General features: G+C 43.2%; 1 pseudogene; it reads right to left on the bottom strand.

The window, feature by feature from the left end:
- Positions 1–7,051: 7,051 nt before the first annotated feature.
- LOC116913168 lies at positions 7,052–11,337 on the bottom strand (annotated as a pseudogene).
- Positions 11,338–15,470: the final 4,133 nt, after the last annotated feature.

The following is a 15,470-nucleotide window of genomic DNA, read 5'->3' on the forward strand; positions in this document are numbered from 1 at the left end:
CTTGGCTACTTAGTGAGTTTGAGGCCAGCCAGCCTAGATTAGGACGAAATCAACAAACAAGAGCCAAAGCCATGTCTCTCTCTAAAGAACTTGAGTCACAAACTGAAACTGGGGCAGAGAAAAGACGAACAGGCCATGAAGGGATGTGTAAACCAAATGGAGAAAGAAATCAGCCCAAGAATATGTGGATGCTCTAGGAAGAAGAAAGCTATGCCGAGTGTCGTGTAATGGGGGAGAGGGGGTGTTAGCATAAAAGAGACCATAGTACTAGAAGGTACTATGCTAGCCACCAAGTAGGAGAAGCAATAAATAGTCCAACCCAGTGTGAGACCTGTGACCCACAATGACCAGCCCTGCGTGATACTCCTAAATGAACCACAGTGCCACTCATATCTTGACAGTAATCAAAAATTCTCTAATTGGACTTAAGACCAGCTCAATGGGAGGGAATTCATGTTCAGTACTGGAAATCTTTACGACTACCTGAGACTGATGAACCATGGATCTTAGAGGAGAACCTACTAAAGCCATGTTAGACCAGCATAATTCCTGACAGCATTTCAAATAGGCACACTTGTATCCACAGGTGTACCTTTCGCCCTCATCATCTATAACTTCTCTGTAATCCATGGAGCTCACCACAGAAGCCACAACTAGTTAAGGTACAGAGTGTTAGCAATCAGGCACATCTGTGGACAGCTAAAAGTGACTCTGAGGCAATCAGGCATCTTTACAGCCAGCTTTCAAGGGACCCCAAGACAAGACAGGTCATCACTAGCTGTTGCCCATGTTACATGTACACTTGCAAATGTCCCACAGCCCCAATAAAAGTCATGTTCTGGGTTATTGGTTGGCCATTCCCTCAGTCTCTGCTCCATCCCCCTTGTCTGCATTTCTTGTAGACAGGATAAATTTTGGGTTGAAAGTTTTGTGGGTGGATTGGTGTCTCTATCGCTCCACTGGGGTTCCTGTCTGGCTACAGGAGGTGGCCTCTTCAGTTTCCGTATCCCCATTGTAGTGAGTCACAGCTAAGGCCACCCCCATTGATTCTTGGGTACCTCCTTCATCCTGGGTCTCTGTCCCTTCCTAGAGATGCCCCAGACCTCCTCACCATTTCCATTCATTCTCATGTCCATCTAGCCATCTCTCCTTCCCCACACCTGATCCTGAACCCCCACCCTCTCCCCAGCCCCCTTTCCTCCCAGTTCCCTCCCTCCATCTGCCTCTTATGACTATTTTACTCCCCATTCTATGTGAGATTCAAGCTTCCTCCCTTGGACCTTCCTTCTTTTTGGCCAATCTCCACTTATCAGTGAGTACATGCCATGCCTGTCCTTTGGGGATTGGGTTACCTCACTCGTGGGAAAGGAAGCACCTAGCCTCAGAGAGATTTGAAGTGCCAGGGTGGGGGATACCCAAAGGAGATCCCCACCCACTCAGAGGAGAAATGGAGGGGAAAGGGGAGAAGGATTGTGGGAGGGGTAACCAGAAGGGTGCAGTGAGCAGGATGTAAAGCGAATAAGTAAAAAAATTAAATTTAATTTAAAAAAAGAGTCACATTCTCCCTTTCCCCAACTTTCTTCTTTACTTTCTCTCCTAGAGGCTGCCTTGGTGCCCCCTCTCCTTTAATAAAAAACCCTCCCATGTGAGACCTGTCATATGATGTGATGTTGTCAGATCTGATGCCCAGTCCCATCATAGAGGTCAATTGTTATGGGGTGCCTGGCCCCAAAGCATATATCTTCAACACAACTCTTAGACCTAAGGCTCAGGAAACATCATGGAAAGATGGGGCAGAAAGATTTTAAGACTGGAAAGTCAGCTGTGAGACTGTCTACTAGAAATCATAGGAAAGCTATACCCATGATACTTCAACAATATGGCTGCTTCAACGAGACCCAAACAGTAACACTAATAGATATGCTGACAAGCAAATGGTAAATCTCAAGGAGGCGCCGCCTTCCCAAAGGACTGCAGAAAAGTAACAACCATTGAGAGGGGGAATTAGTCTTCCCCAGGAATGAACGCCCCCCTCCCAAATTGGTTATCTAATACCAAGTGGTCAGACCCAAATCATGTACATACAAGCAACACTAAACAGACTCCAGAGCTTGTATTTACATACTTACACACACACACACACACACACACACACACACACACACACACACATACTACTACTACTACTACTACTACTACTACTACTACTACCACCCAGGAAAAAGAGGCCACAGACTTGAGAGGGAATGAGATGGTGACATAGAGGGGCTGGAGGGAGAGAACACAGGTGAGAATGGAGGGGGAAAGGGAAGCAGGGAATTGTAATTGTATTTGAACTAAAATTTTGAGAAAGAATAATATAAATAGAATTCAAGGTAAAACAGGTATAATGAGAAATATAAGCTATAAATGATCATTGATGTCCACTGTGTATAAAAGAAACACTTTTCAAGATGGAAACCACTATGCAGTATAAAAGGACGGGCTTTCCTATGCCTGCCCTTGCTTTGAGTAATGACACAGAAACATCACATTTATTCAAAGCTTCAAAGAACTATACCTGGGCTGCTCCTGTGTTGGGAGCGATGCCCTTGAAACCCTCCATTATTGATGTTATTATTATGATTAGAGTTAAGTATGACTGGGTTCATGGAAAATCCCCAGCCAGCTGCAGAAGACTAATACAAATGTGGTGGTCAAGATGAATAATCATATGATAATATCTGACGTTAAGATACCCAATGTGATGACCTGTAACCTTTCAACAACAACATCCTGCTATTAGATATGACAAACCTGTGACCTTTCTGACATCCTGTCAACATCAGCCGATTCCCTGACCACACGAATATTGTGTCCTTGGCCTGTGTAAATGTTTCTTACTTCCCTCCTCCCTCTGTTACCCATGTTATGGTATAAATTCAGCCTTGGGGAAAAATAAAATTGTTGCCTTGATCAGACTCTTGTCTTGGCGTCCTTCTTCACATCTCTTGTTCCCCATTCTCTTCCAGGTACCCTCAGCCCCCGTCGCTGATACTCCTGAATTATTGTAACCTAACTATGCTGGCCTGACCAACTTCCCAGACACATGGTCATTACTTGCCTGCCATATTAGTCTCGACTGGCAACCTAGTCCTCATCTGAGATGCTCACGACTCTCCTCTCAGGGCACACAAGTCCCTCCTTTTCCTCTCCTGCCCAGGTATAGACTAGTCAGCTTTTTATTTAACCAATCAGGAAGTGATGGAGAAGAATGTTTTACAAAATACCGAGTCATATTCAAATCCAGACTGCAACCAGATTGCACACAGAAATCAGCATATGAATGCACAGTGCACAAAACTGTCTCCCAACAATGCCAATCAAAAAGTATCTCGGGGGCCAGTGAAATGGCTCAGTGAGTAAGGAACTCAATAGCAGCAGAAGAAAGCACTCCCACAGGTTTCCTTTGGCCCTTCGCACCTACACTGTGGCTATGTCTTCTTTCCTACACTGTGGCTATGTCTTCTTCCCTTCTCTCTCTCTCTCAGTAAATGTAATAAAAAAGTTTAAGTGGCTTAGGAAACTAAAAGAACTAAAAGCATTGAGTAGCTAGGCACCCTGTCTCATGGATCCACTCTCTGCAATCTCCTCCCTAGGGAACGCTGAGCCACAGGAACCACCAGGGGCGACAGAACTCAAACCGAGAGGCCCGTGACAAAAGAACCAAGGGGAAACGCTGTCTTGGCTAAGAACCGATCCATTCCAGACTTCAATTAAACAACCAGAGGACTGGAATGCAGGTGGGGACACTGAATGGTTCATGATACTGGACATCAGCAGGCGGAGGGGTAGGACATAGGGATGAGTTCGGTTGGTTGGAGCACAGTCCAGGGTCTGCTCTAGGTTCTCAGGACTTAAGCCCCCAGAGAAGTACACAGGCCATAAAGGAAGGAAGGAAGGAAGGAAGGAAGGAAGGAAGGAAGGAAGGAAGGAAGGAAGGAGGGAGGAAGGGAGGGAGGAGGAAGGGAAGGGAAGGGAAGGGAAAGCAAAGCAAAGCAAAGCAAAGAAAAGAAAAGAAAAGAAAAGAAAAGAAAAGAGAAAAAATTTAAACTTCGCGATTCAAATGATCATACAACCTGGTGGTTTTCATTGATGTTTATAAATACAGGCCATCCCTAGTTTCTCATATGTTCTCCTCCTTGAACCCTTCACCCTGCTATTGCTGGTCCTGTTTCTGACCCCAAATGATCATTCTTCTGTCTTCCTATCACCTGCATTCCTTTACCCTCCATTTCTCCTCCTCTCTTCTCTTCCTTTATGATCCCTTTTCTATTTTCATGCATACATAATTTAAATGTAGATTCTTCAGATGAGAGAAAACAGCTGTCCTTGTGAGCCTGCCCTGACTGGCTTAACATAACGAGCTATATGGTTCCAGCCATTTTTCTGTAACTATTGTGGTTTGATTTTATTAGCAAGCAAATTCCGCTGAGTGTGCATGCTCTTTCTCTGTTCGCTTTCTGCCAGGAGTTTATGCTGGCTCTATTTCCTGCTCATTGTGAGTAGAGGTGTAGTAAATAATAATGTAAAGCCTTTGGGGTGTGTGTCCAGGGATTGCCAGTGTAGTTCAATCAAATAAATATCTCTTTTTAGCTTAGAATCCCTATAACGACCACCACAGTGGGTGCTTAAGGCTACATCTCACGGTCCCCAGCTCGAAAAAAGAACCAAAAAAAAAAAAAAAAAAAGGCTACATCTCAGCAGCTCTGTATAAATGTTCCTTTCTTACACACCTCATGGTCATTCGTGTCATTTGTCTTCTGTTAACATTTTTTGTTTTGTTTCTCAAGACAGGGTTTCTCTGCATGGGCTTAGCTGTCCTGGAAATCACTCTGTATACTAGGCTGGCTTTGAACTCTCAGAGCTCTGCCTGCCTTTGCTTCCTGAGTGCCTGAAAGGTACTGTACCACCAAGCATTCTTTTACCATTTTTTTAAAAAATAATTATTTTTTAAATTTTGAGCATGTGAGCATGAGTGCAAGTGCCCATAGAGGCCAGAATCCCCTGAAGCTAAAATTACATGTGGTTGTGAATTGCCTGACACGGTTGCTGGGAACTGTACTTGGGTCTACTACAAGAGCAAATATGTGCTCTTAGCTGCTAAGCTATCTCCAGCTATCTCTTTCTTTGTATGTGTGTGTGTGTGTGTGTGTGTGTGTGTGTGTGTGTGTGTGTGTGTGTTTTGTGTACACCTATATGTAAGTATGCATGCCCAGGCATGTGTGTGGAAGCCAGAGGAGAAGACTAGGTGTTTCTACTCTCTCCTTGCCCTAGTTCCTTGAGACAGGGTCTTTCACTCAACTTAGATCTCTTCTGGTAGACAATAGCTCCAACAAGCCCCAATTTCTGCCCTTATATCCTTGTGCTCAACTATTCATCCACCCAGACTCTCTCTCTCTCTTCTCTCTCTCTCCCTCTCCCTCTCCCTCTCCCACACGCACCCCATAACTTTTTAAGGATTCTTTGTGAGCTTCACATCACTCACCCCAGTCCCACTCATAGTCTCCCTGTCCTCTTGTATCTACCCTCCACCCTTGCAACCTTCCCCACAAAACACAACAAAACGAAGTATAGAGAGTATCTCATCGTGGAAGCTGCAGTGTCACAGCGTGTCACAGCGTGTCACACAGTGTATCTCTCTGCCCACATCTTCACTTGCAAATGTTCACTGCAATGAGTCATTGGTTTGGTTCTAGGCCTCTGGCTTTCGTTCCACCATCAATAATGGATCCTTGCTGGGACTCCTCCCAGCTATCCTGTTGTCCTAGATCGTGGAGATCCTGCAACTTCGGATCAGCAGGACTGGCCCTTTCATGAATTCCAACAGTTCACAGATTATGTAGATTTGGGGTTGGGCCAATTCAGAGCCCTGGATCTGGGCCTGTGGGGGTGTGGGTGGGATAGGGGTACTTGATCTGCTCAGCCTGCAGCTCTCCCATATCAGCACCAGCAGGGAGAGTTATCCTCACTGCTCCAGCTAAAACACCCAGTGCACCCATCAGCAGGAGGCAGGGTCAGCTTTCCTGCTCTCAAGCCCTTGATACAACTGACTCAACCCACACCCAAGCCTCCATGTGCTGCCCAGTTGAGCCATGGGGCCCATTCTCCCCAGTGGTGCAGCCTGTGAGGGGCTGAGTCAGCTTTATGCCCTCAAGGATGGCTCACCCATCCTTTCTCCATCACGGCCAGCTCCACTGTTGCCCCAGTGAGAGGCTTGACCCAGGGCCAGCTCGCCCTCTCTCATAACCCAGCTTTTCAGAGCAACACAGCCAGCCCCAGAACAACCATGTGGTCCGCAGTGGCTGCCCAAACCAGGGACATCCTTGTAACCTCTGGTGGTAATATGAGACGACGATACAAACATCAACACTGACCCCTACTACTGCATGGCTATGGATCCAGGCTATGGCCCTCAGCGGCAGCTGGCTCTGGGACTTCCCCATGGCCTCAGGGGACTGGGCTGGCTATTCACAACATGGCTCATGTCCCTAGTTCCACCTCTCTTCACAATGCTCAAACTGTTTTGCTTCTTTTTCTCTCCCATCTGTCACCACACATTTGTACGTTGTAGTGGCTCCCACTGCAGGCAGCCCACATGGCTGGTGGACCTCTGGGTGATCTCCTTGCCCACACACACTGCATAGCATGGTGGTGGACAGGTCTCTGGATGTCTTCTTCCTCCTGCACTGTGTTACAAGGTGGCAGGCAGGACGAAAGATAGATAGATAGATAGATAGATAGATAGATAGATAGATAGATAGATAGATAGATAGATAGATAGATAGTCAGAATTTTAGTTATTTACGTCTTAGAATTTAAGAATGGTTTCACTAAGCATTCTAAATTTATACCTACCAAGGAGAAATCAGATAAGCATCTCCTTTTATACCATAAATCTGAGACTTATCTTACCTGTTTTTAAACAGCATCTTTAACTATTTATATCTTTTTATAGTTTTCAAATACTTGAGCTGATTTTTGTTTATTTTTATGTTTTTACTACATTTGTTCATTTCTTTTTACTTTTGCTGGAGGCTTTGTCTTGAATACGTAAGACCATTTGGCATGCATAGAAGTCCTTCTATTCCTCTGGTGATTCAGTGCTTTCAAAGCCTTGCCCAAGATCTGCAGAGCTCTAGATGCTGCTACGGGATCTTTGTTCACATGGGTATCTGCTGTGGCATAGCATTCCCACAGAAGGTGCTTCCAGAAGATATCCATTCCCACTCCAAACTCTTCAGAAACTGCATTATGGAGCCATAAGGCAGGAATGAACAGGACATTACCAGCTTCATGAGAGCACCCATACCTCCTCACCATAGGAAAGAGTAGGCATTTATCCAGGTCTGGGCTTCAGCACTTCTGATTTAGAACTGATAAATAGAAATATTGTGCATCTTGAAGATTGGACAGCATAATTTACTTCTTTCCTGTCAATTATATTAAAATGTTATCCATTACGTCATAGTGAGGTCAGAGTTGAAATCCAGGTGAACTAATTAGGAAAACACTGGAAAAGAACTGTTCCTCTTCGAAGAGTATTTAGAAACTTATTCTCTCCCTCTAATGATGGAATCTGCTGTCTGATATCTACGACATCCTTCGTCGGGTCTTCTCCAAGTGATCGTAAGAAGTATTTCTCATCCTCTGAAGTGAATTCTTTATGTGCTTCTTCAGCCTCTCTCTGGGCCAAGTTGTTGAAAGGTGAAGTTTAATCAAGTTCATCTGTGCAGCCGCAGGAGCGTGGATCTGCATTTCTTTCGTCCCTCAGGTTGGACTCAGGTAATCCACTGTCAGTTTGCTTGCACAAGATCGCAAGGGGAGTCTTTCCAGCACGAGGGGTTTTCTCTGTGGGCAGACATGCTCTGTCCTGTTTCTTGTTCTTTCTCTCTCTTTTAAATTTCATAATGCGCGCTTTTCTTTTTTAAGATTTATTTAATGTGTATGGGTGTTTTACCTGCATGTAGGTATGCGTACATTCGTGTCTGTCACCTGCAGAGGCCAGAAGAGGATGCTGGAACCTCTGCCATTAGAGTCACAGACGTTCGTGAGCTGCCGTGTGGGTGCTGAGTGTTGAACTCAGGTCCTCTGCAAGAAGCAACAAGTGTTCTAAACCCCTCTAGTTCTCCTGCTTCTAAGAGTATTCATTTTTATTTTACATGTGTGAGTCTTTTGCTGTGTGTCTATCTGTGCAGTGCATGCATGCCCACAGATGCTAGGAGAAGACTTCATCCTCTGAACTAGAGTTACAAACGGTTGTGAGCTGCCGTGAGAGAGCTAGGACTCAAACCCGATTCTCTAGAAGAGCAGCCAGTGCTCTTCACTGCTGAGCTATCTCTCTAGCCCCTATACATTCCATGAAACAAAACAAAATCTTCTCATGGTTTGACCCTACTGGCTTGCAACTAATTGTGTAGGCCACGCTGGCCATAAACTCAGAGATCTGCTTGTCTCTGCCTCCCAAGTGCTGGGAGGGAAGGCATGTGCCACCCGACCCTGTTTTGCTTTCTTGATGTTAGCCATCCTTCCTGGGTTGAGATGAACTCTTAGAGCAGTTTTAAGTTGCATTTTCCTAATGGCTGAGGATGTTGAGCATTTTAAAATATTTATTGGCCATTTGGATTTCTTCTTTTGGAGGCTTACAACTTAGCTCATTGGCCTATTTATTGATTTGACCATTTATTCATCTGATAGTTCATGTTTGTAGTTGTTTACATAGTTGAAATATTAATCCCAGTGCCGACATACAGTTGGCAGAGATTTTACCCCACAGGTAAATTTCTGTGGACTGCTTCTTTATTCTGTCGGGTGTTCTCTTCCCTGTACCAAACTCTTTAAATTTCATATTATCCTGTTTGTCAATTCTTGGATTATTTTCTGTGCTGTTAGAGTCCTTTCAGAAAGTTCTTGCCTATACTTGTACCTTGAAGTGTTTATCCTCTTTCAGTTTCAAAGTTTTGGGTCTTAGATTAAGATTCTTGGTCTATTTTTAATTCATTTTTGTATCAGATGAGAAATACAGGTATGATTTTGTTGTCTTTTTCTATGTGTTTGTGTACTTGTTTGTTTGAAACAGTGTTGTGTGTAGACAATGCTGTCCTCTGCCTCACGTAGCTAAGGCTGGCTGTGAAGTCCTGCCCTTCCTATCTCTGCTTTCCTAGTGCTGGTATTTTAGGCACCTATCACTCTACCTTTAGTTTCAACTATTACATGTGAGCATCAGTTTTTTCCAAAATGAGTTGTTGAAGAGGTGCCTTTTTAATGTTTATTTTTGACACTTCTGTTGAAAATTCTGTGCATTAGTTGTATGGGTTTGTTTCTGGTTCCTCTATTCTATTATATTGGTCTGTGAGTCTTTTTTTTTTTTTGTAACAGTACCATGTAGTTTTTCTCACTATGGTTCTATAACATAATATGAGATTAAGTATTATGTCTCCTCTCCCATTATTCTTTCTGCTTAGGATTTCTTAGGCTATTGTGTTCATCCGTACATCCACATAAATTTTAGGTCTTGTTTTGTTTCATATCTTTAAGAAGAATAGCATCAGAATCTTAATGAAGACTGCTCTGAATCTTTAGATCATTTTTTCAAAATCTAGTCATTTTTCTCCAATATTAAATCTACCAATCTATAGATGTCTTTTAATCTTTTAACATATTACTCAAATTGTTTCCTCCATGTTTTAAAAAGATCATTTACTTCCTCAGTTATGTTACATGCTAAACATTTTTAAAGCTATTCTGAATGTGGGGTTTTTTCCCCCATTTTTCTCCATAAGTTCAAGTCTCTTGCTAGAATGGCCCATTATAACATTTAACTATTTTTCTAATCCAATGTCACCAAATCTCCCATATTCCTCGAAAAAGAAATATGGGTCTGGTTCTACATAACAACACCCCACTCCTGGTACCACACCCTGTATCATCTACCTTTTGTTGCTGTGATAGAACACCATGAATGCAATGAGCTTATGAGAGTTTAATAGGACTTACAGAGAGTCTCTAACGGTGGGGGAGCCATGACAACAGACAGCCAGAGCAGGAGGCTGAGAAATCGTGTCTTCAGCCTCATGTGTGAAGCAGACAGAGTGAAGCAGAAGTGGAACCAGGCCGTGATTTCTCCAAATCTGCCCTCAGTAATGTGTTTCTTTCAGCAAGACTAGATATCCTACAGGTTTCAAAACATTCTTCAAACAGTGCCACCAACTGGTGACCAAGAGTACAAATACCTGGATTTATGGGAGCCATTTCTCACTCAAACCATCTCACTTAGCATAAAGAACTACTACTGGTTTTTTTGTCTGTTAATTTTGCTTCATTTTTCTTTTCTGAAACTTTTGCTCCAGTCTAAGAGTTTTCTTGTGGAATCTTCATTTTTTTAAAAATATAAAATCATACTGTCTACAAATAGAGATAGTTAAACTTTTTTCTTTCCTATTTGTATCCCTCTTTTTTTTTTTCTTGTCTTATTTCTATAGCTAAGGTCTTGAGCACTATACTGAATAAGGGTAGTGAGAGTGGGTGCCCTTCCACACTGTGAGTGTGTCATTCCACAGTTTAGACAACAAAAAAGCATCTCACTTTCAATTTCCCCCATTGATCATGTTGTCCTTGGTTTGTCATTACAACCTCTATTGTGTTGTGTTGAAATATGTTCCTTTTAAAATAGAGTATCTTTTATTTATTCTTCAATGGTTTCGTACATGTTCATAATGTATCTTAGTCACAACCACCCCAACTCTCTCATCCCTTATTTCCCGCATTCTCAACATGTCCCACTCCTTTTATTTGTAGTTTCTTTAGAACTTTTATTGAGACAGGATGGTGACATTCGTGAAGGAAATTTTCTGTATCTACTGAGAACATGGGCTGCCTATCCTTAAATCACATTGTCTGTCATATTGTGTTCCTTGACTAGTATATGTTGAATCAACTTTTTATTCTTGGACGAAACCAACTTGCTTGTGATATATGATTTTATTGTGTCTTAAGTTCCATTAACAAGTATTTTATTGAGAATTTTCAATTCTATGTTCACCAGGATAACTGATCTGCTGTTTTCTTTCTTTTATTCATATGCAATGATGGTATGACAGTAATATTGGCTGCAGAGAAGGAACTCGATAGTGTGGCTTTCCTTACTATTTTGTGTAACAGTTTGAAGAGGATTGCTGTCAGGCATTGCTGTCAATTTGTTAAGTGCCTTAGCAAGGAGGTGTTTCTCAAGTGTACTGACAGGTGTGGGAAGGCAGCTAAAGCCCTGACTGAGATTGTCCTTGTGTAGACTTACTCCATCCTTTCCAGATGGCCAAAGTACAGAAGAGCCAGCTGGAGGGATGTCCTTCAAACTCTGCGGCACTGACGAGCAGACAGGTGGCTCCAGCAGTTCATCCATCTGCTGACCTCAGGCTCAGGACTCTCCAACTCCAGGGCTCTTAGATAATGAGAACTGCTCTTGGCCCTTGGAGGGAGGGGAAGTGTTATGTCACCACTTGAGCTAAGCAAGCCTTCTGCGTGAGCTTTTCAGCTGGCCACCTCGTGTTCTTCAAAGCTGCAGCCCAGGGCTGTCTTCTCCTGGGGCTGTGGGAAGTTGAATCCAGGTTCTTAGCCTTGTAGCTGTCTTTTGTTCTCAGGTCTGCAAGGTAGGCCAGAGTCTCACAGAATAACAGAATGGGATTCCACTCTGTAGACGACCTCTCCAAAAGAATCTGTCTAACCAAAAGCAGCAACTTGTAAAGAGTGTAGGATTGTGTGACTGCTGTCCTCTTTACCAGGGCTGTCTGGCTTACCTTTGGCATGGGGTTTCTCCTCTGTCTCCATTCCTCTCTGGAGCTCTGGTAGCTTCTTGCTCTTCTTTTTCTTGTTCTTATTTTGTTTATTTATTTTTTCTCAAGACAGGGCCTCTCTGTGTCACCCTGACTGACCTGGAACTCATCTCTCATCAGGGCTAGCCTTGAGCTCACAGAGATTCACCTGCTTCTACTTCCTGAGTGCTGGACTTAAAGGTGTGGCTGCTCACCACTGTCCTCAGTTTCTTGCTATCTTTGTGGATTAAACTCTTCCTCTTTCTCCCTTTGTAGTAGAGTCTTTCCTTTGTGCTTGGATTCTTCTCCTTAAACAGACCATCTGAGAGCAGTTTCTAATCTACCATTTTAACGAGAAAACCTCAAAAAGAAAAAAAAAAAAAGAAGAAGAACTGTTTCAGGAGGTGTGACTTAAACCTGTAATTTCAACACTTAGGAGGCAAAGACAGGAGAATTGCCATGATTCAAGGCCAACCTGGGCTTTATAAAGACTCAGGGCTTGCCTAAACTACAGAGTGAGACTCAATCTAAAGGCAAAAACAAAATAAAATCCAGCAACTGCAAAAAGGTTGAACTCTGACACACTAAAATTTTAAAGCTCGATAGGGTGAATAATAAAGCCCAGTAAATAAATATTAATTGATATAAGTTAAACAGCTATCTTACATCTACTACCCAAACAGAATTCATGAAAATATGACTTGTGACTCAGGAGTAGCTCCATGGTAGAGCCCACTATAGGCCCGGCTCTGGTTTGAGCACCAAATCGCCCCATTTGGTGACCAATTTGAGGGTCGTTATATTATTTATTTTTCTCTTTAGGTAGCCTCTCACTACTTAACCCAGAATGGTCCCAAACCCAAGGCTATGTCTCAGTTTCCTGAGTCCTGAGAGTTTAAATGCAAGTCCCAACATCTTGGACTTAAAAAACGAAACAAAAACAAATACAAAAACAAGACTGTTATGGGGTAGACACCAAAGACTGCTTGGTTGTGGCTTTAAGCCAATAGGAAGTTTTATTAGCCAGCCAATGACTACATTCGATGTTTAGGAGCCCAGGTAGCCCCACGCCTTTCTTGGGGTGACTTTTTAAGCACAAAAACCATATTCTGGGTTGACAAACTTCAGTTAACAAGAACAGTTAGCCAGAAGCAGGACAATAGAAGCCAAAAAGCAAGGTTGGTAGATTTAGAGAGTTTCCCAGAACTATGACTTTGATGGGTTAAATCTTTGTTTTAGTTTTGGCAGTTGGTGCTATCGACACACTGAGTTTTACAGCCTGAATGGCACTTCTGTCATGGAGTCAGCTGTGCTAAGGTCTGGAGGTCTAGTAAGGTCTGGGGGTCTGTTACAAAACCTTCCACTTGGCTTTATGGAAAATTACTAGCAGTCGATTTGCTACAGTTTTGTTTTGAGGCTGAGATTAAACCTAGGACTTTGAGCAAACAAGTTGGGAGAATTAAGGTAAGCTTAGTCATGTGCTTAAGATTGGGGGTAAAAATAGTCAACCGGCTTGGTAAGCCAAGATGGAAGTTGGCTGGGTGTGGTGGACACGTCTGTCATTCCAGCACTCGCAAAGCAGAGATGGAGGAGTTGCTGCAAACTCAAGGCTAACCTGCTTACCCAGCGGAGTAGCAATCCTGCTAGGGCTACTCAGTGAGACCCCACGTAGAACAGCAAAGAAGGGCAGCGATGACTGGGGTGCCTGTAGGAGGGATGCTACCAATGCCCACTGAAGCAACATCAAGTCAGGAAAAGCGGGTGCAGACTGCATTGTTCAAGTTCAAGGACAGTTTATCAACAATGGCGCATAGACAGGAGGAGGACCAGGGCCCAAGGAATAGAGATGAAGAAGGGCTTCCAAAAGATCCCACAGCCCAGGAAGGAGCTTGACTTTAACAAGGCAGCCAGACAGTGACAGGCCCAAGATTATATCAATACTTTATGAGTCCTTACACAACCTACAGCCGTCCAATTAAATTTCCCCTCTGAGTTTTCTTGGGCAGGTCTCCACACTCGTTTGGATAATTGCTATCCCAGACAAGTGAGGTGAAGGAGACTCTTATCCACAGTAGATAGAAAACTGGAGCCTTGCCCTTTGCTGTCACGCCTCAGGATTAAAGGGCTTTGGTTATCTGAGGGGTTTAAGTCAGCATTGATGGTGTTGATTTAGAAAGCCCTGGGGCTGCTATCTGATGGCACCTAGGAGCTGGTTTCAAATGATTTAACTTTTCCTGCTCTGAGGGCAAGTGGTACAGAGAGAGAGGGCACTGACAGGGAAGAAACAAGCCCAGAATAAACAAGATGGCTCTCATGATGATCTTTCTTCCTTCTTGGCCTTTCTCCCTTCCCTCCTTTCCACCATACACCTCCCTCCCCATGCATGGGAACTCTCCAGGATCTCACACAGCCTGGCCTTGCTTTAAGCTCACTGTGGAATGAACTGCTGCCCTTTCTGCTTCAACTTCTTAAGTGCCGAATCACACGTGTGTGCTACCTATCCCCATTCATCTATGACTTTTTTCTAATATGTAAAATGGAAGTTAAGAGTCCTTCACTCATTCAGCCAATGTTCCATGAGCATCTACTACGTGGTAGATACTATTTTGCCCCGGGAGTAGTTATTTTGAAAATTCAGTCAAAAAGTATAGGTGGAAATACTTACAGTGTTTAGAGTGGATTGTGTGCTATGTTAGCTTTTCTACCCAAGAGGCTTTGTGACTAGCACAAGATGGATATTTGAGCCATTATTGGGTCAGGCCTACAAGTGCTCAAAGCACTCATAGTGTTTGTGGTATTAGGATGTTCCACAAAAGGAAATAATCAATTGATTAAATTGAGGTATTCAAGAATAAAAAAGCCTTTGATTTTAAGATCTTTGAAGCATTCAGATGAAAGGCAAGAGATTGTCCGGGGAAAGTAAAGCAAGATTGTTCTGGAAGACTTCAGAGGGTACAGTGAAGCAGAAGGACTACTGTGGTTAAAGCACACTGGAAACAGTGTGTGCTACTGTGTCTGGAACATTAGAAATACAGGCACACTGCTGTTTCTAGGTCATTGGAAACAGGAGTGTGCTACTGAGTCTAAGACATTGGAAACATGGGTATGATACAGTATAGAAAGAAAAATCATCCAAGAAAGTGGTCATTGGGAAGAAAAAAAAAACTTGAACTACCCTTTTTCTAATCTCTTCTAACCAATTTTTCTAAGAAGTCATCTGTACCTCCAGTAGAGAAGGCTGCTAATGAGTAAACAAAATGACCTTAGAGAGCTCAAGAAGAAACCAACTGAGAGTGGGGTTGGGGGAGGTAATAACAGTGCGTATGTATGAAGAATAAGAACACGTTAAGTGTGTGTGTGTGTGTGTGTGTGTGTGTGTGTGTGTGTGTAAGAAAAAGTTGTAAATGAAATCCATTTCTTTGTATGCCAACAGCAACCACTGAGAGAAAAGGAAAAGAAAAGTATCTTTATAAAAAGAGCCTACACATGCTCTGAAAAGGACAGAGACATGGGTACCTCGTTCTTGTCCTTGGAATAGCAAGGGCTTGGATTAGAGAGAAGGCTGGGGGGTTAAGAACATTGTCTGCTCTTGCAGAGGTCACAGATTCCACTTTCAGTATGAAC

The sequence above is a fragment of the Rattus rattus genome, chromosome 12 (assembly GCF_011064425.1).
Source record: "Rattus rattus isolate New Zealand chromosome 12, Rrattus_CSIRO_v1, whole genome shotgun sequence".
In the NCBI taxonomy this organism is placed as follows: Eukaryota; Metazoa; Chordata; class Mammalia; order Rodentia; family Muridae; genus Rattus; species Rattus rattus.